This window comes from Marmota marmota, unplaced genomic scaffold, assembly GCF_001458135.2.
Source record: "Marmota marmota marmota unplaced genomic scaffold, marMar, whole genome shotgun sequence".
Classification (NCBI taxonomy): Eukaryota; Metazoa; Chordata; class Mammalia; order Rodentia; family Sciuridae; genus Marmota; species Marmota marmota.
In genome coordinates, this window is record NW_025999842.1 from 67,842,773 (window position 1) to 67,867,317 (window position 24,545).

Here is a 24,545-nt window from a genome sequence, read left to right on the forward strand (position 1 = left end):
GAGAATGAGGCAGGAGGATTACCAAGTTCAAGTTAACTTAGGGAAGACCTAAGCAACTCAGTGAGACCCTGTTTCAACATAAAATATTAAAAAGTGATAAGAATGTGGCTCAATGGTTGAGAACCCTAGGTTCAATCCCTGGTACCAAAAAAAAAAAAAAGTGTAAGAATCCACTAAAGATGTATGTATATTTTAACTCAATTTAAAACTACCAGTAAAAACATAAAAAATTACCATGAGGACAAGTCATTATTGCTTAAAATATAAGAGTATTTGAATTAAATTTATGATAAATACATACTTTATAGGATCTATACGAGTGCCAGTATAGCAGTTTCAGTCATTTTTTATGCTACTCAGTATGTTCCTATGTTGATTTTGATTGTTATTGTTTGGACCTAGAATGTTCTCCTAAAGCTCATGTGTTGAAGCCTCAGTCCCTAGCACACCAATGTTCCAAGTGGGACGTTGGGGAGGTGATTAAATCATCAGGACTCTGACCTCATAAGTGGATTAATCCACTGATAAGTTCATAACCAAACGGTCTATTAAGAGGTAGCCTACTGGGAGGCTGTAGTTGCGGGCCTAACTGAAGAAAGCATGTCACTGTTGTGTGCCTTGGAAGGGAGGAGCTTATCCCTGGCCACTTCCTCTGCCCCCTCCCCTCCTTCCTGGCCACCATGAGGTGAGCAGATTCATTCTACCACATCTTTCTAGTGGTGATGTTCTGCATCACCACATGCCCTCAGAAATGGGGCCAAGTTAATATGGACTAAAACCTCTGAAACCATGAGCCAAATAAATCTTTTCTCCTTTAAGTTGTTTTTCCAGGTATTTTGTCACAGCTATGGAAAACTGACTAGCACATTGGTCTTTGTCTTGTGTATATTCAGATGTTTAAGCTGATTAGTAATTAGGTTAAGTGAACCACAAAAATATCATTTTCCAAACTGTCACCCCTTAGCAAAAGCACTATTCAAAATGTCACACTGTGAATGCTGCTGTTGAAAATGTCCCAAAGATTTTGTTTTTGTCTTAAAATTGTTGTCTCGAAACCAACAAAAAAGAACAAGGAATGAAAGCAAAAGCAAAGTCCATGTTCTCTGGTTGTTTAAGTCAAGGTTAATGACTTTTTAAAAAATTTTTCTTTAAGAAAAGGACACATACTTTTCAACAAATGATATTAAGAATGCTTTTGTTAATATGGTCCATGAAAATAACAGATCAGAAAATAACAAAGTGCATTAGACGTTTAGGTAACTAAAACTCAGACATTGAAAAAAGACTAAATTTTGGCACCGAAATTGTGTCAACAGTTTTTTGTTAAATTTTGTCCTTTTTGCTCATTGCTGCAGCCACTGGCACAGTGCAGGGCATCTAGCAGGTGCTCAGCAACCATCTATTGACTAAAACTAGAACCATCTATTGATCTATTGACTTGAACCCTCCCAGCATCTCTTTTATCTATTGGTTCTTCAAATAACTAGTATTGAGGATGTATCTCTTATAGTTGTTCAATATTCTTCTTCTGCTCCACCACCTTTCTTTCTTCAAACATTACACCTGTGTGGCAGGAAATGATTCTTGTGCAATCCATCAGGATTCAAAGGACAGTTTCCATAGAAACCAACACCAAAACGCCCTCACGATTTTTCATGCAGAGACATGACAGCAGATTCAACTGACTTAAGAGGATACACACTGTTCAAATGATGACATGTCCACTTTTATGTGCTAAATATATGAAGGGATTCTAAGTGTCATTGGCCTTTAGCTAAAGGCTTACATTAAGATGGAAAAAGTTTTATTTTAAACATAATTGCTACATTGGTAAGAAAGTATTACTATTTTATTATCTCCTAATTTTATCTGGATACATTTATATAACTAACTGGTCAAACCAAGTTCATCTATTGGACAGTAACTACAGTAAATTAATGAATCAGTAGATATTATAAAAGTCCATTTTTTATACTTACACCTGTGTTATCAAGTAACAAACATAGTCCTCAACTAATTTCTTTTTTGAATCAGGGTCTTGTTATGTGGCTTAGGTTGGCCTTGAACTCCTAAGCTCAAGAGATGTCAAGTGGATGGGACCAGAGTTATGTGTTCAGTTCAAATGGTTTTTTTTGGTTTTTTTTTCTTGTTTTGTTTTGTTTTGTTTTTTGCAAAGTGTTAGTTTCCTGTTAAATTGTTTTGGGGTCTTTTTAATTTTTTTATCCTTATCCAGACTTGGAGGACTTGCCTTCACTCCTGATTATTCTTTGATCTATTTATTGTGTTTAAAACTGAGATCCTCTTTTCTATCTTCATAAAATATTTGTTTGTGAAAATTAGTACTTCAGATTCTCTAAAAGCACCAGCTTGCATAAAGGCTTCCTCCCCTGGAGTGGAGTGAGAAATCAGGTTTGCAGGACAAGTACAGGGTCTCGAGAACAGCAGAGAACACTTAGGGGAGTTCAGACATTAAGCCGCTCTCCAAACACTGCAGGATAATTCGACTTTGTTGAGGGATGGTAAAGGGACAGAGACACAAATAACCAGTTATTATTGGTGACAATGCCTGTAAATAAAAACTAACCTTTATATTTTATTTTCATTTATTAGCATTTTATTTTTATGCCAGGAGTTCTTATTGAAAGTTGGTTTGGGATATTGAGCTGGGCCATTTATCAAGAATTACATGGGGAGACAGAAAAGCACTTGACCAAAGATAATAGGTTTAAACACCGTGGTCATATACCAACCACTGAAATAGATATGCTATGTCCATTTAAAAAGAAAAGAAAAAAGTTGACCAAAGAAATCTCTAGCAAGCTTTCTAGAATTTTTCTAAGAAGAATCGGCCCTTCTGACCATCTATGACCAGCCCCTCTACAGATGACTCACAGAGTGGCTGGCCATAACCACACCTGCTCTTCTGACCCTTCTCAGTCTGCCTGTCACACTCTAAGACCTTGTCTTTGTCTCAGACATCTTACCTGCCTGAGAGGTCATTTAAAGACACAAAGCACATGGACAGCATCTGAGATCTCACCCCCACTGAAGAGACAGAATTCTCTCTCTTCTTTAGATTCCCATAGCCTTTTTTCCCCCCTCTTTCAACTCCTGTATAAAAGCATTTCTTACTGTTCACCTTTAATCAATGTGTGTGCAAATTGATTAAGAAACAAAGAAGATTTATTTGGGTTGAGCAGAGTTGCAAATTGGGAGACATAAATTTCAGGCAAGCTGAAATGGGCTCTAGGGTTTTACAGATTTCAAATAAGTTTTAAAGGAAAAAACAAACAAACAAACAATCACCAATTGGGAAGGAGAGGATGATACCAACTGTTTGACAAGAATTGAGGTTGACGAAGGCAGGGTGGTAAGCTGTCTGGTACAAAAAAAATATATGTAAAGCAGTCTTTTTTGTATGGAGAATAACAGAGATTTTTAAGACATAAAGGGAGTTAGGGACTGCCACAGTCCGGCTGCAGCAAAATAACCTGGGGGGTGACAAGCAACTTGTGTACATTGATACAGCAGGAGTGGGAGCTGTTTATTGTAGGACAGGAGGGGTATATATACATTCCACACAGCTTATCTTAATTAACATAAACTAGATACAGCAGTCAACCAATAAGGAATCTCCACACTTAATGGCTCGCTGGCTTAAACCACTCCCTCTGGCAAAATGCCAGGCACCATCTTGACCTGTCTACAAACCCTAACATTTCCCCCTTTTGTTTAATTTAAATAATGACCATAGTGGTTTTTACACAAACACCATAAATAATCTGCTACAAGCAGAAGGGGAGGATACAAAATGCCACAATACCAAGCCAATTGATGGCTCCATGCAAGAAGCCCTTGGAAAAATTATACCAGCAATGACACCGTTTGCAAAGATACCGAGTTACAATTTGTTGTAGATTACAGTTTGTTGTCTCAGTCCAGGTAAAGCAATGTCTCAATAGATTAACTCACAGTCCAGGTAAATCACAGTCCAGGTAAGTTCTGCAGGCAGCTAGCTTGATCCAAAGTCTCATCTGGTTCTCAGCAACACTGGAAATTCTTCCACCCTCGTCCTCACCGGCACTGGGACGAAGGCAGAACTCTGGCAATGATGCTAAAGAAAATCCTGTAGCATTCCACTAAGAAAACAACCTTCTGAACAATTTAGTACATTATCTCAAGGTTTTTTACATTTGAAATAAGCCTTAATAGTGCTTATTATTCATTAGCTTCCAGGTGTGGGAGAACCATTGTAGTTACTGGCCTTGGAAATGATCAAACTTCAGGGAAGTGGGCCTCTTCCACCTGCAGCATCCCGGGAAGCCCCAGATGGCCCCGGGGAAAGTCCGGGGAGTGTTTGGATTCAAACCGTCACTGGGCACAGGGAGCAAGAGCCTGCGAGACTGTGCCTTCGGGTCAGGTTTGGATTTGGGCTCTCACAGTGGCGTCCCCTGCTCCCCGGGCGGGGGGCGGGGAAGCTGCCGCCGCTTGGAAAGTCCTTGCTGTGCCATGACTGGCTTGCACAAGTGGCAGCCGCTGCGTGGATTCACACACCCTCAGGTAATGAAAAGTATTCAGTAATAGCCTTTTGCTGCAACTTTTTTCCTGATAATCCTTCTTCTTCTGAACTTTCTTTTTCTTTCTGACTAGAGTTCCTGGGCTCTTATCAATACATGCCCTAACTATTCTTGGTTCCACTGGGGTGCCTCCTTCCCTTATCAATTTACTTCTCACCCCTTCCATATTTTCATCACAAAGACAATACAATACACTTAGACAAAACAAGACACAAACATACTGTATCAATCTTCTCCATTTTCTCAAAATGGCCATTTTTCCTCTCGCCCTATCTGTCTAGGGACGAGCAGATTTGCTCCCGTCCTATCTATGGACGGGCAGCTTTTCCTCGTCAACTTACCCCCGAGTGTCCCGGGGCTCCCCATACAGGCCACCATCTGCCGCAGTCCGGCTGCAGCAAAATAACTGGGGGGTGACGAGCAACTTGTGTACATTGATACAGCAGGAGTGGGAGCCATTTATTGTAGGACAGGAGGGGTATATATACATTCCACACAGCTTATCTTAATTAACATAAACTAGATACAGCAGTCAACCAATAAGGAATCTCCACACTTAATGGCTCGCTGACGTTACTTCACAAACCACTCCCTCTGGAAAAAATGCCAGGCGCCATCTTGACCTGTCTATAGACCCTAACAAGGGACAAAATGACTCTGGTGGCCATCTGTGGGTTAAATATTTCACTCTAGCGAAAACTACAGCTCCTGGCATGTAAACCATAGAATACAGCAAGTTGAACAGGGTCAATCATTTGAGGTAAGTGTGGTCTCTCAAGTCCTCTCAACAGAGTATTTGGGGGGACCTCCATCTGTCTTTATCCATTTAATTTTAATTTTTGCATATTATAAACTGCCTTAAATTAGCTTTTTTTCCTAAGCATGTATTGGCTACTAATCTTGATTCATTGAAATTCCATAAAATTATTCCATGAACACTGAGTTGATGGTAAGATATAAAAATGTAAAGAAAGTATCTTGTCCATATGTGTTTGAATTACCTCAAGAATGAGAATTATGGAAAAAAGATAGTGTATCTTATTAGGTCTGAGACAGTAGTGAATTGAATTGATCAAAGTTTTAAATGAAGTAAGAACTTATTAAGTATTTTTAAATATATCTTAGAACAGCCTCTCCAGATAGAAATAAAGATGCGTATCCAGTTAAAGAGCAGAAACTGTTATAAGTGAAAGAATGCTGGATTAATCTTCAGGTAATATCAGTATGTCTCAGATATTATTTAGCCTTAAGATGAAGGAAATCCTGTCGTTTGTTACAACATGGATGAACCTGGAAGGCATTATGCTCAGTGAAATAAACAAGAAAAGGAAGATAAGCATCACACTATCTCTCTTATTTTGTTGAATCAGAAATAGTCCAATTTGTAGAAGTAGAGAGTAGAATGGCTATTAGCAGGAGTGTGGTGAGGGGGAAAATGGGGAGATGAAGTTAGTGAATGGATGTAAAGTTTCAGTGGATGAAGGATAAGTGAATTCTGAAAATCTGGATGGACAGCCTGGTGACCACAGCTGAAGATACTGAAGTGAGGCTTCAGGAGGTGATTGAGTCCTGTGGGTGCATTCCTCATCCATGGCACTAGGGACCCCCTGAGTGCATTGGAGGGAACTTGCCCCCTGCCCCTTCTTGCTATTCATCCACTTCCTCCATGTGGGGCACAGAATTCTTCCATTCAGAGGATGTGGCAATGAGGTGTTGTCTTAGAAGCAGAGAAACCCGCCCTCACTAGAAGCTGGACCTGCTGATGCCTCAATCTTGAAGTCTCAGCCTCCAGAAATGAGGAGGCGGACAGGCTAGACAATTTCATAACAGCAAAACAAATAGAGAGAAGGAGAATTTGCGTTCTCTGCCTAACCATTAATCTCTTGCTTTGGGACTCAAGCTGTAACTTGCTTCTCTAGCTCTTCTGGATCCACAGTATGTTCAGCACAAATCTTTGGCCTTCTCAGCCTCCATAATTCAGTTCCTGATAGCAAATTGGTTTGTGTATTTGTGTATGTGTGTGTGTTTACACAAGACATGGAGAGGTTAAAAAAACATCCCTGTATATTGATTCTGTTTCTGAGGAGTCACTGACTTATATGTGCACAAATTGCTTTATCTCTTGGAATTATGAGAACAGAGAGAAGGAGGAAATGGCCTAAGATCACCAATCACCATGCAGGTAATTCCACCCCAGCTACTTCCTTTCCTAGTTTCTTCCCACCTGCAAGAGTAACTTAGATCCCACAAGATGGGTTACAAGCTTCGTGTCTTTTGGTCATGGGCAGTCAAGACAGCTTGACTGAAATTATAGAAAATGATGTTCACTATAAAAGAAGAGTGTTCTTCTTAGTTTGATGCTACCCACTTATTGATTCTTGGTGTTATTTCTAGAATTTTCGGGATTTTTTTTAAGGAAGTAGGTACCTGTAGCAACAACATGTTGAAGTGTTGAGTATGTTTTCTTCTAGCTGTTGCAAAGATTATTGTCTAATTTCTAGGCCTTCCATCCACTTTAAGTTGACTTTGTGTGAGTGAAAGACTAAGATCTCATTTAATACAGTTTTCCCGGTGCCGTTTTTTTTAAAGGTCAGTCTTTTCCTAAAGAGAATGGGAGAAAATCTTTACCAGTTACTCCTCTGACAGAAAATTAACATTCAGAAAGAACTCAAAAAACTTGACACTAAAAATAGTAATAATAAAAGAGCCAAGTCAATAACTGGGCAAAAAAAAAAAAAAAAAAAAACCCTAAACAGACACATCTCAAAGAAAGAAATGCAAATGACCAACAAATCATGAAAAACATTCAACATCCCTAGCCGTCAGTGAAATACAAATGAAAAGTGCCTTGAGATTTCATCTCACTCCAGTTAGAACAACAATCATCAAGAGTACAAATAATAATAAATGCTGGTGAGGATATGGGGAAAAAGGTACTCTTGTACATTATTAGTGAAACTGCAAATTAGTACAACCACTATGGAAAACACTATGGAGACTCCTCAAAAGGAATGGAATCTCCACATAACCCTACTCTCCTGCTCCTTGGTATTTATCCAAAAGAGCTTAAATCAGTGATTCAGAGATATTAATGTTTATAGCAACACAATGTGTAATGGCCAAGTATTGGAACCAGCCCAGGTACCTCAACAAATGACAAAAAAAAAAAATGTGGTTTATATACACAAGGGAGCTTTACTCTGTCATAAAGAATGAAATCATGGCATTTTCAGTGTATGGATGAAACTGGAGAACATCCTGCTAAGCAAAATAAGCTAGGCTCAGAAAGTGAATAGCTGAATGTTTTCTCTCCTACACAGAAAGTAGAGCGAATTAGGGGGGAAGTGGGGTGTATTCCCACCGAAATAAAAGGGAAATCAGTGGAGGAGAAGAAAGGGGTTAAGCAGGAGGGAAGCAGGGTGGGAAAAGAGAGGAACTGCAAAATGGAATTTGGACAAGTTACACTGCGTAGAAATGCGAGTATATCACAGTGAATTCCATGTTTATGTAAATCTATAAAGGACCCATGTTAAAAATAAATGAATAAAAGGCAGACTGGTAGAGTACAGGAAGAGGAACAGGGGGAGAAAGAAAGGGAGGGAAAGAGGAAGGATGGGAGACAGAAACGGAACAAACTGTATTCCATGCATGTGCAGTTATGTCAAAACGAACCCTGATGGTATGTGCACTGCAATGCACTAACAAAACATTATTTTAAAATATTTAAAATCAGAAAAAAGAAGGATGTTCTTTCACTGAAAAGAATCAGGACACAGCCACCAAACAAAAAGGAATTTGATCCTGGGTAAGTGAAAACGAGAGCTCTATCAACAGTCATTCACAGAAACATCCAGAAATGGGGACTCACCCTGTGAGCCTTTGCTCACACAGGAAGCAGCTATCTCCTGTAAGACCTGACCACACAGTGGGAAATATGGAAACCCGGAAGCGCATTTTCATCTGAAATGGTACTTGTTTGGACTTGTTAAAGACCCTCTGCTCCTTTTTACTCATGCCCCCACCTTTCTTTGTCTCTTTCCAAATAAACAATGAATTTAGAAATATATGTGTGTGAGTATACGTACATATATGATATTATAATGTGTGTATACACGTCCATATATGTATGTGGTGAGAAAAGGTATGTATACATATATATGTATATGTGTGTATATACACACACATAATATGTTAAAACTGTCTGTATTTTCCCCAAAAAAAATCAGTCTTGGCAATTTATTATCCATGCATTCATATATGTTACTTAGGATATGCAGAACAGAATGAGATGGAGGTTTGTTTAAAAATAAGAAAAGAAAGATATTACAGTCTTATTGAGTAAAAAATATCCTCATAGTACAAGTTCTGCAGCATTGTGACCAAATCTTGTTCCATAATTGAGGGTCTGTCTTACTGGCACAAAGTGGGCTTGGGAGGAGGCAGAGCTCTTTGCTATCAATGACACAAGGGCTGGAGGTTGCAGAAAACAATTGTGCAAACTGCTCAAATGTGTCTACACTTAAATAATGACATTTATTTGCTTCAGCACCTGGATTTGATTTTTAAAAATGACTGAATCATGTGAACCCAGTTTGTTCTATTCCCAGAGTTTCTTGGGTATTTCATTCCTATTTAGTTTTGATTGCTTTTTAAATGATGGGACCAAAATGTGGTCCCAGGATGCAGAATGTTTCCGCAGAGGTCCCATGGTATCATCCACCAGGAAACTAAATAACCAACTGACTCCACTGGGTTGCAACCAAATACAATGCCCACCTGTCTATGTAGTCTGTCTAGTTTTCTATAAAAAAAAATGTCATTTTCACTGACACTGGAGAAATAAGAAGAAGGACATCCCCAGACCAGACCTTTGCTGATGACCACTACCAAAGAGTCAGTGTACTACTACGGAAATACATCAACACTCACACCCACACCCACAAAAGACTCTTCTCACTTTTGCCCCAAGTCTGTGACATTATGTACAAAGGAGATGAGCAAAGGGGAATTGGAGAAAATATGTGACTTAAGCAAAACATGTGAAATGTAGTTGTTTTATATATTAGCATGAACAAAGATACCATCTGGAGTTTAAATCTGGTCTGATTTTTTAAATATATGACAATATGTGAACAAAACATTTTGAAAATTCTTAGTCTTTTTAAGAGCAAGCTGTGACTAGCTCTGCGACCTTACATATGCCATTTAACTCCTCTCAGTCTAGGTTTATTTATCTGTAAAATTGTATCTGCCCCACGACCTAAGAGGGCATTTTTGAAATAATGGATGTGCAAACACTGAGCAGACCTGAAGCAAAGTGGAATGGAATTATTTCCGGGAAGCAATCTGATGTCAAACAAATAACACAGACACTGCAGTTAGGAAATCTTATCCAATTTAGATTCCTAATAGCCAGGTATAAGAACAAGAACTAGCAATAAATAATAATAATAATAATAATAATAATAATAATAAATCATTAGCCCACCTTTGTAGTCAGACAAGTACAGACTCTATTTAATAATGAGAACAATGTTCCAAGACAAAGTTAAATTGCCAATATGCCCCCTACCTGCCCCCTATCCCCCCCCCCAAAAAAAGAGAAAAATCAAAAGAAAATAACTAAGGCAGCTTCAAATTTAAATTTAAAAAAAAAAGACCATGATGATATTGCTTGGTATTAAGGAAAAAAAGATGCACAGCTAGAAACTTTAGGAAAACCACTTCAGAAATGAAAATTGGCCACATTTTGCAAGGCATCCAAATGATCAGCATATCTCACTAAGACGTCCTCTAAAGTGTGAGGTTAGGACAAACGTCCACCCAGCCAACCAGGACGCCAAGTTTGTGAATACATCAATGCTGCACACTCATGGTGTTGCATCTGCTTTCCACAATAGGTTCCCAGCAGCCTAATTTGGAGGTTCAGGGAGTCTGCATTTATCAGTTTTTAAGATTTCAATTCTGCTGTGTTCAGGGATAGCATAAGTAAAGCAAACTTTCAAAATCAAAGTAACATGCATCCAAATAACAGGTACTTTATCTGATAGCTATGTTAAAATATTTATGTGGCAGGAATTTCAAAACAAGGCTGAGTAATATATTAGGTGCGTATTTGTGGAAAATATCTCATTTTTGCTTATTATGTTTTTCTGAGAAGAAGTGAATCAGTAAGCCATATCTGAGGAAAGTTATTAATAATTCATCTGTTTATGTTTAAATATGAAAGATCTATAATTTTAAAAATAAAGCTAGTCTTGCTGTTAATGGTAGTGACAGTGACATAAAGGCTACCTATGAGAGACAGTTAAGTTTAGCCTAACATCCGCACCTCAGAAGGACCAGAGGGATTTGGTGGAGAGTCAGGGCAGTCTTGAGGTCTCTCAGACACAGAGATACACACTTTCCTGCCCACCATTGAACTGGATCCGCTACCTGTGTGTTTCTGATTACTTCTACCCCTCTATCAAAAGTCTTCTGGGGCATTCTGTCTTTTTTCCTCCCACTTTCTACTTGACTCATAACTCCATCTTTCTTAGGATTTTGACTTCACAGGAACCCCAAGACCCTGCCTCACCTCCTGTAGCCTTTCAACCTTCAACTTCAGCTTCCAGGTCAGAGACTGTGATTGACAACTCACATTCCCAGGACAGATGATTTGGCTTCTTCTCATCTCATGTCGATTTATCACACAGATTTCTGGCTCAGCTTTGGTTCGATGCCACTTTTGGTCTAAACGTCTGACAATGGGAAAGTCACAAGGTTTTCACAATAGGGAATTTAGATGAGGGACCTTCACTTATTATATAATGAGATCCCTCCGTGACTATGAAAATATAAGAAAGATAATAAATATCTTAAGCATTCTATGCCCTACTCGTGAGATTTTTGCAATCATCCTATGAGATAACTTACATGCAAGCCCTTTGTAACATCTAAGGTGAAGTATATGTGATATAAATGTGCATAAATGTAAATCACTTAGTTATGTCTGTATAATAATTGACTGAATACTGGAGGGCCATTCATCAAGAATAAGTACTTGTTGGGCTGGGGACATAGCTCAGTTGGTAGAGTGCTTACATCACATGCACAAGGCCCTGGATTCAATCCCCAGCACCTCCACCAACAAAAAGAAAAATAGAACAAGTGCTTGTTAAGGATTCCCTCACATGAGCCTGCCATCTGAGTTAAAGCTTCTTCATTTAATTCAGTTCAAATGAATATTGCCATGGTTATCTTCTGTCCATATAAAACTACACTTAGGGGTCTGGTCTGACGCAAAACACTGCCTTGGTACTTCCACAAAAGAATTAAAATCTTTTCCTAAAAATATTTGTCATGACTCTAATCAACATTTATCAGTTATCAGCTGCCAGAAAGACACCAAATAAGATTCTATCCTGAAGGTGTTACTATCCTGAACAATTGAAAAATGGAATCCAGAATGCTAACAACATGAATGAGAAATGGTTGTTTGGGGAATAGTTTACCCAACTGGGCCTTTGGAGGGCATAGTCTCCTCACAAAATCACCCTCATTTCTCACACCAGTTGTTTAGCTGAAACCACCTTCTGTTTCCATAATTCTCTGGAATGACTCACAGAACTCACTAAAAGTCGTTACACTCACAGTCGGGGTTTATTACAGGGAAAGGATATGAAATAGGGTCATCTAAAGGATGAGGTGCAGAGGGCAGAGTCCAGGAAGGGAAACGCAGAGCTTCCGCTGTCCTCTTGCATGGAGAAATGAACACATTACTCTTCCAGCATCAGTGTGGGAGAGAGTACCTGAAGTAGTGCTGATCAGGAAGCTCTCCTGAGCCTGGGCTAGCTAGGTCTACTGGGGCTCAACTACATGAGGTCCATGTGCTTACCCTTCAGTCCACAGGTTCTCCCAGAGTCAGGCTCACAAAGTCAGTCTCCAGTCCCCTCCACAGGAAGCCCCCAGCCCAAATCACAGAGGCCAAGCTTCCAGGCAAAGAGGATGACCCCCTCAGGCATGAAATCAAGATTTAGAGATCAGTTCTGGTAGTCTAGGGCAAATGCTGGACCTCTCTTTGGTTCAGGTCAATCCTTTACTACTTCACAATGACTAAGTATAATAAGAATAGATTTACCTCATTCAGGATTTTGGTAAGACCCTCAGGGAAAGTAGAAACCATTGGTGAGGCTAGAGCAGAACTACATAAAATCAATAGGATGTACACACAAGTAAATGTATGGACCAAAGTAACCTAAGAAAGGTTCCAAACCAGGTATTTCTACCACCTGCCGCAGTCCGGCTGCAGCAAATAATCGGGGGGGTGACGAATAACTTGTGTACGTTGATACAGCAGGAGTGGGAGCCCCTTATTGCAGGACAGGAGCAGTATTTATACATTCCACACAGCTTATCTAATTAGCATAAACTAGATACATCAGTCAACCAATCAGGAATCTCTACACTTAATGGCTCGCTTTTGTTACTTCTCAAACCACTCCCTCTGGCATTTTGCCAGGCACCATCCAGACTTGTTTACGAACTTTAACATTCCCCTGACAAAATGCCAGGTGTTATTTTGACTTATTTACAGACTCTAACATTTCCCCCTTTTGTTTAATTTAAATAACGACCATAGTGGTTTTTACAGAAACACCATAAATAACCTGCTACAAACAGAAAGGGAGGATACAAAATGCCACAATACCAAGCCAATTGATGGCTCCATGCAAGAAGCCCTTGGAAAAATTATACCAGCAATGACACTGTTAGCAAAGATACCGAGTTACAATTTGTTGTAGATTACAGTTTGTTGTCTCAGTCCAGGTAAAGCAGTGTCTCAATAGATTAACTCACAGTCCAGGTAAATCACAGTCCAGGTAAGTTCTGCAGGCAGCTAGCTTAAATCACAGTCCAGGTAAGTTCTGCAGGCAGCTAGCTTGATCCGAAGTCTCGTCTGTTTCTCAGCCGAAGTCTCGTCCGGTTTTCAGCAACACTGGAAATTCTTCCACCTTGGTCTTTACCGGCACTGGGACGAAGGCAGGAACTCCGGATGGCTAAAGAAAATCCTGTAGCATTCTACTAAGAAAACAACCTTCTGAACAATTTAGTACATTATCTCAAGGTTTTTTTGCATTTGAAATAAGCATTAATAGTGCTCATTACTCATCAGCTTCCAGGTGTGGGAGAACCATTGTAGCTTAGTTATTGGCATTGAAAATGACCAAACATCAGGGACACCAGTAGCATCTTCTGCTGGCTGTAGTGCCTGGGCAGCCCCAGATGGCCCTGGGGAGTGTCCCGGACTCAAACTGCTACTGGGCACAGGGAGCAAGAGCCTGCGAGACTGTGCCTCCAGGTCAGGTCTAGATTTGGGCTCGCGGCAGTGGAAGAGCCAGCTCCCTGGCCAGGAGGCGGGGAAGGGCCAGTCGCTGCCGCCTCTTGGAAAATCCTTGCTGCGCTGTGACCGGCTTGCACACTCAGCAGCCGCCTCTCCGCTTCACGCACCCTCCGGTAACGAAAAGTATTTAGTAATAGCCTTTTGCTGCAACTTTTTTCCTGATAATCTTTCTTCTTCTGAACTTTCTTTTTCTTTCTGACTAGAGTTCCTGGGCTTCCATCAACACATGCCCTAACTATTCTTGGTTCCACTGGGGTGCCTTCTTCCCTTAGTAATTTACTTCTCACCCCTTCCATATTTTCATCACAAAGACAATACAATACACTGAGACAAAACAAGACACAAACATACTGTATCAATCTTCTCCATTTTCTTGAAATGACCATTTTTCCTCTCGCCCTATCTGCCTAGGGACGAGCAGATTTGCTCCCGTCCTATCTGTGGACGGGCAGCCTTTTTTCGTCACTTACCCCCGAATGTCCCGGGGTTCCCCGTACGGGCCACCATCTGCCGCAGTCCGGCTGCAGCAAAATAATCGGGGGGGTGACGAATAACTTGTGTACGTTGATACAGCAGGAGTGGGAGCCCCTTATTGCAGGACAGGAGCAGTATTTATACATTCCACACAGCTTATCTAATTAGCATAAACTAGATACATCAGTCAACCAATCAGGAATCTCTACACTTAATGGCTCGCTTTTGTTACTTCTCAAACCACTCCCTCTGGCATTTTGCCAGGCACCATCCAGACTTGTTTACGAACTTTAACATTCCCCTGACAAAATGCCAGGTGTTATTTTGACTTATTTACAGACTCTAACAACCACCTGCTTTCCCATTTATTGTTAGATAGTTTTGTTGAGGGATAACCGATATATCATAAAATTCAGGCATTTAAATTGTATAACTCAATATTTTTATTGAGTAAATATGGGCAATTATAACTTTACCAATACATATGGATATTTTGCAGATTGGATCTTTTACAAAATTTTACATTTAATTCAGTTTTGTAAATATTTTACAAAAATATTTCACAGAGCCATGAAATCATTATCATATCCAATTTTAAATCACTTCTGTTGTTCTAGAAAGATCCTCTGTGCCGATTTTTAATTAATCCCTGTTCTAACACCCAACCCTAGGAAATCCCTAATCTGCTTCTTAACTCTGTAAATTTAACTTTTCTGAACACTGCATATAAATGGTATCTTATAATATGTAGTCATTTTCACTGGACTTGTTGGCATAGTTTTTGAGATTCATTCATGTAGCACAAATTAGTGGCTTAATCCTTTTTTATTGCTGAGTTGTATTCCATTGTGTGGATACATCATATTTTGTCATTCATTCAGGAGCTGATGGACTTTTGGATTTTTGTCACTTCTTCCAATTATGTATAATGGTGCTATTCTGAACAAACCTTTAGGGCACCTGTTTTTTTATTTATCTTAGCTAGATGTGTAGGAATGTTTTTGTAAACTGTTTAACTTTTTAAGAAATTATCTAGCTGTTTTCCAAAGTAGTTGTTATATTTTAAATCCCCACCAGCAGAGGTGAGTGCTCCCAGTCCTTCAGGTCCTTGCCCACCCTCCTTGCCTCCTGCCTTTCTGAGAGCCATCTTGGTGGTGCTATGATTTGAGTGTGTCTCCTTTAAACCATGTGTTGGAAACAGAATCCCTGAGGTCACATGCTGGTGATATCAGGAGTGGGACCTTAGAGAGTAACTGGGATTAGATGAGGTCATGAGGGTGGAGCCACATAATGACATTAATGGATTTATAAGAGAGAAAGAGAGACCCAAGCTTTTGGGCTTTCTCTGTCTTAACATGTGAAACTCTCTACCATATCATGAAAGCAAAACTGCCCTCACCAGAGGCTGGCACCTTGATACAGGGCTTCCCATGCACCAGAACTGTAGGCTAAATAAACCTCCATTCTTTCTAAGTCATCCAGTCTGTGGTATACACTTATAGCAACAGAAAATGGACTGAAAGAAGTGGGTAAGAAGTGACTTTGCACTTTTTAAAAAAAACCAGTTTATAACTATACTGGTAAAGTACTGCGGTTATTGAGTAGTGCGTCAAAGGAAATGTCAAGTTCAGTAACAGATGCTCCATCTCTGCCTTTACCCTGCAGGAGAGATCTGGCTGCACTTATTCTTGTTTGAAACTTTCATATCTTAAACCTGTTACTTGTAGTTATTGCTGGAAAATACCAAATGCATTATTATTGCTCTTCACAACTGTCACATCTTTTTATATTTCTGGTGACAAGCACAATGTTCTTTCTTTGTAAAATTGCCCATATTTACTAAAACAAACTGTAGAAAAAGTGGAATGGGTAAGATATAAACAGAAATTGTGGCAGGATGGACATGAATTTGAACATATGCTGTGTTTAGATAAATGGTGGAAAGACTCCACAGTGTAATAAGGAAGGACATTGCCACACTTCACAATGTGATTGATTGGTTGACCTGATGATTAAACTTAAATTTACAACAGAAATAGTCCAGACATGACTGCCTCATTCTTCACTTGCAGAAACCACCATGTGCAACAGATGAAAATGTGGGAAGTGAGAAAAAAGTGGGAAGAAAAAAAATACAAAGGGAAGGCAAAAAAGAAAGAAGATTGCAATGTATGATTTATAAATGGCATCAACAGGCACTTAAATATTTAATCTCATGCAATTTTGTAATGTAAAGCACTTCCAACCTGATGATTTTTGAGAGCAGAGGGTAGGGTTTTGCAGAAATGGCATTTAAGAGATATAGGGAGCTGTCAGCATCTGTGGACCACTGACTCAGTTTCCTTTTCTGGGCACCATGACACTGCTTTGATGATACTGAGTGTAGAAAAATCAGGAGAGTCAACTACTTGTAAATATTACCTCCATTCAGTGCTTTCCCACTGTGTGCTGTTGTCCAGCAGTTTACCTGGCAATATGTGGAGGTATGTAGGGTTGTCACCACACCTGTGCATCCACCCGTGCACAGACTAGGCTCCCACAACACAAAGCTGTCTGGTCCAAACTCAGAAGTTCTGAGGTTGAAGAACACTGCCTTAAGTAAAAGCAAGCTGGTTATGCATAGAAAGTCTACCCAAGTACTAACAAGTTGCTTAAAATTAAAAGACTGCTCAGTGTACAACTTGACCTTTTACTCAAACTACTGGCAGTTTTGCCCACAACTGGGTAGTCCTTGGATTCCCAGGCCAAGGAAAGGTACAGTATGATACACTGCCTATATTTTTCTGCATAGTTACGTTCCTTTCAGTAACACTTTTAGCTTTGGTTTGCTAATCATGGACAATATCCATGAATTCAGTCTAAACCCATGTTAGGAAGCTTCCTGTTATTTGTCTTTAAGAACTGCAGTAATAGGTGTTACTCCAATAGCCCATTTTGCACTATTCTGAGCTCTGTACCCAGAAAGAATAAAAAATATGAATGCTTGCATGTGCGTGGGTAGTTTCTTCCTGCCAATCTGTACTGCACCATCAAACAATGAATTTACCTTAAAAATGTGAGATCCATAGGTAGTAAGCAATATTTTAGATAGTTGTTTCAAAATCCTTTCCTTTTGCTTTTTAGATGAATTTGTTTGAAAAAGAACAAATCTTACTGCTCACCGAGTTTTACCTGCTTTATCTCCTTGATTCCTTCAAATTTGAAAAAAAATATATATAATGACATGTCTTAGAAAGCAAATTGCAGGAAGGAAGAGGACACAAAAAAAACTCTGAAAACATAAACTGGAAAACAATTTCCACAAAACTCTCTAAATGGATTCTAAAAACTGTTTGTACTTGGAATGCACATTTCTATTACACTATATTTTACAACTCAATTCTATAATCATCATGGACATCTCTACAATATTTTACATTTTGCACTCATCTCATTTTGCAAATCAGAGAAAAGGCACTTTTTCCATTATGTGAATTCACTCTTATGATTTCTAGACCTTTACCTGGTCCTCAATTGTGCTGCAATAATCAACTGGTTGGTCAGATTCTGTCGTAGTAGATTTGTTTTTAAATCATTTCCAGTTTCCCCACTGGAAATTTCTGGGAAATGGTGTGCACTGTGCCTCAGATTCACCTTTTCCTGAAGAGAGAAAGGAAAGGAAAGGTATTTATGCTCGAATTCTTGTCAGCCTTTGGGTGAGGACTGTCCTGGGAGGATGTGTGGTTGCAAAAAAAGATGTGAATGGAGTCGGTTACACCTTTTTTTTTGTCTGAAAAATAATTAAATATTATATCCTTTTTAGTAAAGTTATAAAGCTAAATTAAAGCCATAGTACTATAATTTCCCTCATCAAGACATGTGCATATGGCAGAGGTGGAGAGGAGTGAAACTGCATTTTCTTCATCTTGCTTCTCAGGTAGTAAGCAGGAAAGGATGATTTATTTAAAAAGTAGAGCTCTGTGTTCATCATTATTCTTCTACTCTGAGAGTGATGATGGACACTAGACCCTGGTCATGCTCTACTCTGCTCATTCTCCTTGCTGCTGATCAAAGCCATGTGGTGGGGTTACCAGGTAACCGTGTGGGTGTTTTTCTTAGTGCAGAGCTCCCCTATATCCACCCTAGCCTCTTCTACCAATGTTTCTCCATTCAGACATAGCAGCCATGACAGTAGATCATGCCCACAATGTTCTGGGATAGACAAGACCTTGTTGGGCTTATTCTTCCTCATCTTATGGGCCCACAGGAGATTCATACATCTTCTGTACCCCTTTCAAGGTCATAGAGAATGAGATGGTTTGGGAGACTACTTACTCCATCTTCTTCCATGATGTACTACAGTCCCTTCCCAATAACTCTCATGCTCCTGTACACTTGAAGGAAACAACAATGTGGTCACACAGATCCTACAAATCCATGGACACATAGCCTTGGATTTAGATGCAAGGGCTCTCTGGGAGAGTCCATCTCTGACTCCTTTGGAACATCTCTCATCTCCTTGGGAAGAAGAAAACTTCTCACTGTGAACACCTCTTTTCAACATTTCTAATGAAGATTGACTTTGACTCTTGGAATTTTCTATAGATAGACTAGGAATAGGGCCATCGATTATAGTTAGACCATTCATATAGACTCTTGCTATTTTGATCTCAATTAGTGGCTCTCTTTGGAACCTAAAGAAGAATTTTTCAAACTATTCTATGCACACATGTTACTTGGGGATCTTATTAAAATACAGATCCTGACTCATTGAAATCTGTGTTAAGGCCTGAGATTCTGCACTTCTAACAAGTTCCCAGGTGATGCTGATGCCGCTTGTTCACAAACCACAGTTTGAGTAGCAAGAATAGCATACTTAGGACCTCTTTAACCAGATTCTGTGTGCCCTAGTTATAAATGCAAAGAGAGAAAGCAGAAGGAGGTATCCAAGCAATGCACAGAAGGATATACTTATTTACCATGTGAAATCCTTTTGTATGATTTGGTAACTTTTGTCTTTATGGGTTTTGTTTTTTTTTAACAGAGGTTTAAGTAACACAAAAGCAAAAAAAAATCAATTGCCATACATTTATTTATTTTTTTTAGAAAAATATTTATTTCAAAAGATTCTTTTTAAAAAATATATTTAGAATATTTCCATGCTTATTGGAGTAACTTTAAGTAATATTTCCTCTTTCATGTTGTTTTTACAAACATAAGTGAAAAGGACACACACACACACACAATCGTTTCACACTGCTACAAGTGAAACAGTTTGTCTTCCTCACTTAAGATGGTCATGCTTATTTACAAAACAACTGCTTACCTAAAGGAAATTTAAAATGCATAAAGTTAGACTCTATAGGTAGTATACTTTGACTGTACCACATTCATTCTGGATTTCTCCTTGTTAAACCCAGAAAGAGTATAATCACATGCATTTAGACTATAACATGAAAACTCCTGTGGTTGTTCTCTCAAATACAAACTTCCTCAAAAGATTATATAACTTAGGAAAATAAGTTAAATTTATTTTCCTGCTGTGCCAGTCCTGGCGGAGTGCTTTGGTCTGCATTCCTGATGTGGGAATTTTTATTCCTAATGTGGCTCGCCTAATGCAGGTCTCTTTGATTTGTTCTTCTGCTTTTCTTTCCTTCCTATCCTGAATGGGATGCTGCTGGGGTTAATCGAGGATTCGGTGCTCCCAGACTTGAGTCTTGTTTCTTTCCAATTTCTGATTCCAGTTAGCCCCAGGTTCCCTGAACACTCAGCGCCATCTCTGGTCACCAGGTGGAACTGCAAACCAGAAAATTTCCCGAGTCATTCACCAGCCTTTGGAGGCTCTAAGGTGGTCTGGGCTTTTTGCATCTCTGAACATGCTGAAGAAGCTGGCGATGAACTTGCTGGCACACTTGCTGATCTTGAGTAGCCCGCGCCTATCTTTTTTTTTTTTTTTTTTCAACCTTGCCCTCCACCTTCCAAAATAGGAAAGTTACAGCCATCTAATGTTCTGGAGGCTAGCTGTATATACAATACTAGTTACAGACATGAAACATTTTTCCCCCAAAACAAATCCTGTTATCGGAATGTTTTAGGCATACTCATTTTGCAGTGCTTCAGTAAGTACTTAGCTAAATGATTGCCTCAAGTTTTTCCTTAATTTTTTGTGAGCTTCAGACTCACCTGCATTTTAATGTTGTCTGACATCTGCCATGTTCTGCTTTCCTCTATATTTTCTTTATATGTTTGCATCTTCCTCCCTCTCCCTTCCTGGACCAAAACTTGTTTGAATAAACCAGGTCTAAAAGTCTAAAATATAGACATTTAATTTTACTATACTTAGATTAAGCATAAATCAAATTGTTTGTAAACAATATCTAATATTTTAATAAAATGTTATCCATTTAATCAGAATATTTTTGTTAAACCGAGGCATTTTCATAGACCTATAAATATCATTATTTGTTCTTTTTGTTACGGTTATTCTCTCCCATGGTTTTCTTAATAGAAGAAGAGAATAAAAATTACAACTACAAAGAAGTAAGATATTAATCTCTTATCTTCTTGCTTAAATAGGAAATTACTGCAATATGCAAACCCAAATCAAATCCTGACCCTGAAAAAATCACTGTGTGTTTAAATAAAATGAATACAAGATAGCCTGGGAGAATTTGAAAAATGTAACTATTTTTATCTACTTTAAATGATTGAGTAACATTTGCTGTGTAGTTGAACAAAAATGTTGTTCTTCAATTTTATATCTCATAGTAAAAATGTGAAAATTAAATATTTATTTAAAAATTTGGGTATTTTCAATATTATTTTCTTTTTATAATTAATCCATCTCCCTAATTAGGTCCAAGCCACTCAAGGAAAAAAAAAAAGAAGAAGAAAAAAAGATATTTTTCACATCCCTTAGTTCAGTACAGGGTAGAATACATGGCATGTCATTAAAGATTTGCTCTTGATCAAGACCTCAGCAGATTGACTGAGGGACTCTCAATTCATTGAGGTAAAATATGTTATGCTTCTACTTTGAAGGCCAACCACAGTTGTTTTTCCTATATAGAAAAACATGACATGCAAAAGCCAATTTACCATTTCAAGAATATAAAAGGCAAGACAGCAATAATATTGTTCTCCATTTTGAATTACTTCTATGGAGAGAAATGCTGTCATACAGGAATTCCTTAAACTCTGAAATGTGGCATATGTTTGTAGTACACCTCCAAACACAGGCTATCCTGTGTGGGCACAAATTAGGCACAAAACAGCAGGCCAAATTTATTCTGTATTCATTTGCAAAATTTCTGAACACTTTCTTATTTGCATAAGGACAAAAGTCCTTGACAGATAGAACCAGCAATAAGGGGTTCATATAGAAGATCAGACAGGAACACCAATGACTATGTATACATACATCCATGTGATGCGTATATAGATAGATACACACATATGTTATTATATAATAAAACAGTATAAGAAAACTGTCATATCAATCTCTTCATCACAGAGTTCAAAAGAGACTAACTCCACGACCTTGATATAGTACTGATGGACATTTTGTTGTTTCATTTAAGGATCTGGTTTCCCAAGTTTCTAAATACCTCATCTTGCCTCATGTCTGGAAAGCACTATGGGACTTATGTCAAGAGTTAGTAAAATACACCATGTTGTAGCCCTTTTTTATATCATCTAATTTATATAATATTGGTTTGATTTCCAAGAGAAGATGTTACTAATTAATCTAATAAATCTTTCTATTTTGCCATTAAAATACATTTTAATTAAATCATTCAGGATCCTTTATGTAACTGTGTATTCTAGAAAGTTTGATTCTCTTTTTAAGTAGTAAAGGGAGATGTTTTGGTACCAGCAGTATTGTTTTATCCTTCAACCTATATCACAAAGAAGTTTATCTTTTTATATTATTGTTAACTGTTAAAAAGTTAGCCAATCAGTCTTAGTTTTAGGGTTTAATTTTTCTGTAATTATAAAAAGCAAAGCCAGATCTATGTTAATATAAAATGAAGGGCTAAAATAAAATCATTTTTAAAGAACTAAATTGTTTCTAATTTGAAACAATTTTTATACTTTCCTTATTTTCATTGATTTCCCAGAAATATTATTTGTCAAGAGGAAGATCAATTGTCCAGCTTCTGTCTCTAGAATGAGTTCTGCCAGTGTTTGTTAGCATGGCAGTTACTTCCATGTGGTCTGTAGATTTACCTCTAAGGTCACGGTTATAACAGGACTAATGCAATAGTTTAGTTTTATATTAAATGACAGCATAAATTCTAAGTCAACAACATACCAAATCATTATGAAGCTGTGTTAGGAATGGGAAGAAGTTGCTGTGTTTTCTTAACATAATGAGATAAAGACATAGTTCTCTATTCCAGATGCAGTTTCTAGGAAATAAGACATTTGCAAGTTTGTGTCCTACACTTTTGGTGGTGGATTAAATCAGAAACTTTAAGAAGTTTTGATTTATAAATTATCTTTGGAATTGTATTTAAAAAAAAAAAAAGACCATGGTAGAAATAGAGCTAAAGTACATGCCTGCAATTCCAGCAACTCAGGAATCGAGACATGAGGATTACAAGTTGAAGGCCAGCCTCAGCAACTTAGTGAGACCTGTCTTAAAATAAAAAAGGCTGGGGATGTAGCTCAGTGTTAGAGCACTGCTGTGTTTAATACCAGTACCAAAAAAAAAAAAAAGAATTAGAACTAAAATGTTGATGTTCAACGTAGAGTGAAGAGTGAAGGATGATCTCTTTGCGACCAGAAAAGGGATAATATCTTCAGCATGATGTTCTAAGTATAAGTAGGAGAGGAATGCTTGGAGAAGCACCTTGAACAGTTTTTTAAAAAATGTAGAGTTCCAGGTGAATTAATTTGCTAAGTTGAACTGGAGTCTGCCAGTCAGCTACCACAGGGGGAAACAGAATGATTTGCTAGCACCCAAAATACTATATATTAATATTGGAATGTCATGAGTTAGACTTTAGATGGATTTTAAGACTTTATTCTGACTTATTATCTTTGAAAAGAAGTATGTTCAATGTTATTTAAATAATAAAGTAAATGTTATTAATAAGCATGTTAAAAAGAACAAGAAAGAAATCTCAAGATGGAAGGTGAAGCATCCTCTGAATGCTCAGGTTGCAGTCCACCACCAGTAAGCAGTGAAACCAAAGAGAACTCTGAAGATGGAGAGGAAGGAGGGAACAGCCCTGTTAATATAAAGATAATTTGATCCATAAAGCTGCTGTACTGGAAACACTGTGGGGTTTGTGCATGGCTTAAACAAAATCATAGAAAATGATAAATACTCTGAAATGCACATACAAATGATGTATGATGAAAGACAATCTCAAATTTGTACCATTGTTTCTGTTTTTCCTTTTAATCAGTGGCCCTTGAATGGCTGGAGAGCTACCTAGATAGGCAGTGAAGATGGACCCGTTACTCACAGGATTCAACAAGGCAAGTGTCAAATGGATCAGAGTGAAATACACAACCCCCTGAACCAAGTGCTAGAACAACTTGGCTGAAGTACCGTAAACTTTAGTGGAAATACCTTGCCACCTAGGATTCAAATTCTGGAGGCAAAAAGAAAAAAGCAAAGTAGTACAGAAAAACTATAAGGCTTAAACAAAAAATCTCCAATGGCCTAAAATAATATAAGGAAGGTAATAAGGAATTTAGATAAGTTCGAAATAGATTGATGACTTAAATATTGATCATTTAAAATAGTAACAGATTGGTAACCCTACTATTATTTAATGTTGATAAAAATAGAAGAGATTTGATGGCCCTATATAAAAATGGCCTATAGAGATTAGATCAATTTGTATAAATAATAAATGCAAGTGGTTTAATCATGTGAATAAGTATTCAACTTTGTTCACGAGAAGAGAAAAAAAAAAAACTTCACCAAGAGTTTTTCATTTATTAGCTTGTCACAAAATCAGAAAACAATTAATGAAACTGAAAAAAAGAGGCACTTTAATGTATCTCTACAGAGAAACTAGCATAGAGACATTGCAATGGAAAATTTGAAAATGTCCAGCAAAATTTCATAGCATTTATCTTTTGACCAGTAATCCCAGGTTTACAAATATACCTCA

At 38.2% G+C, this 24,545-nt stretch overlaps 2 long non-coding RNA genes across 2 annotated transcripts in view; one reads left to right on the forward strand and one right to left on the reverse strand.

Moving 5' to 3' along the window:
* The first annotated feature begins 410 nt into the window (after nt 1-410).
* The window catches only part of LOC125615812, a 64,446-nt gene continuing 40,311 nt past the window's right edge, over nt 411-24,545 (forward strand). The window contains exon 1 of the long non-coding RNA XR_007346403.1: nt 411-1,993. This is a non-coding gene — a long non-coding RNA (uncharacterized LOC125615812). The remainder of the gene's footprint in view (nt 1,994-24,545) is intronic.
* LOC125615809 lies at nt 10,067-24,180 on the reverse strand. The gene is made up of 2 exons (XR_007346402.1): nt 14,787-24,180; nt 10,067-12,847 (listed from the first exon to the last, which is right to left on the reverse strand). It is a non-coding gene; the product is annotated as an uncharacterized LOC125615809 (long non-coding RNA).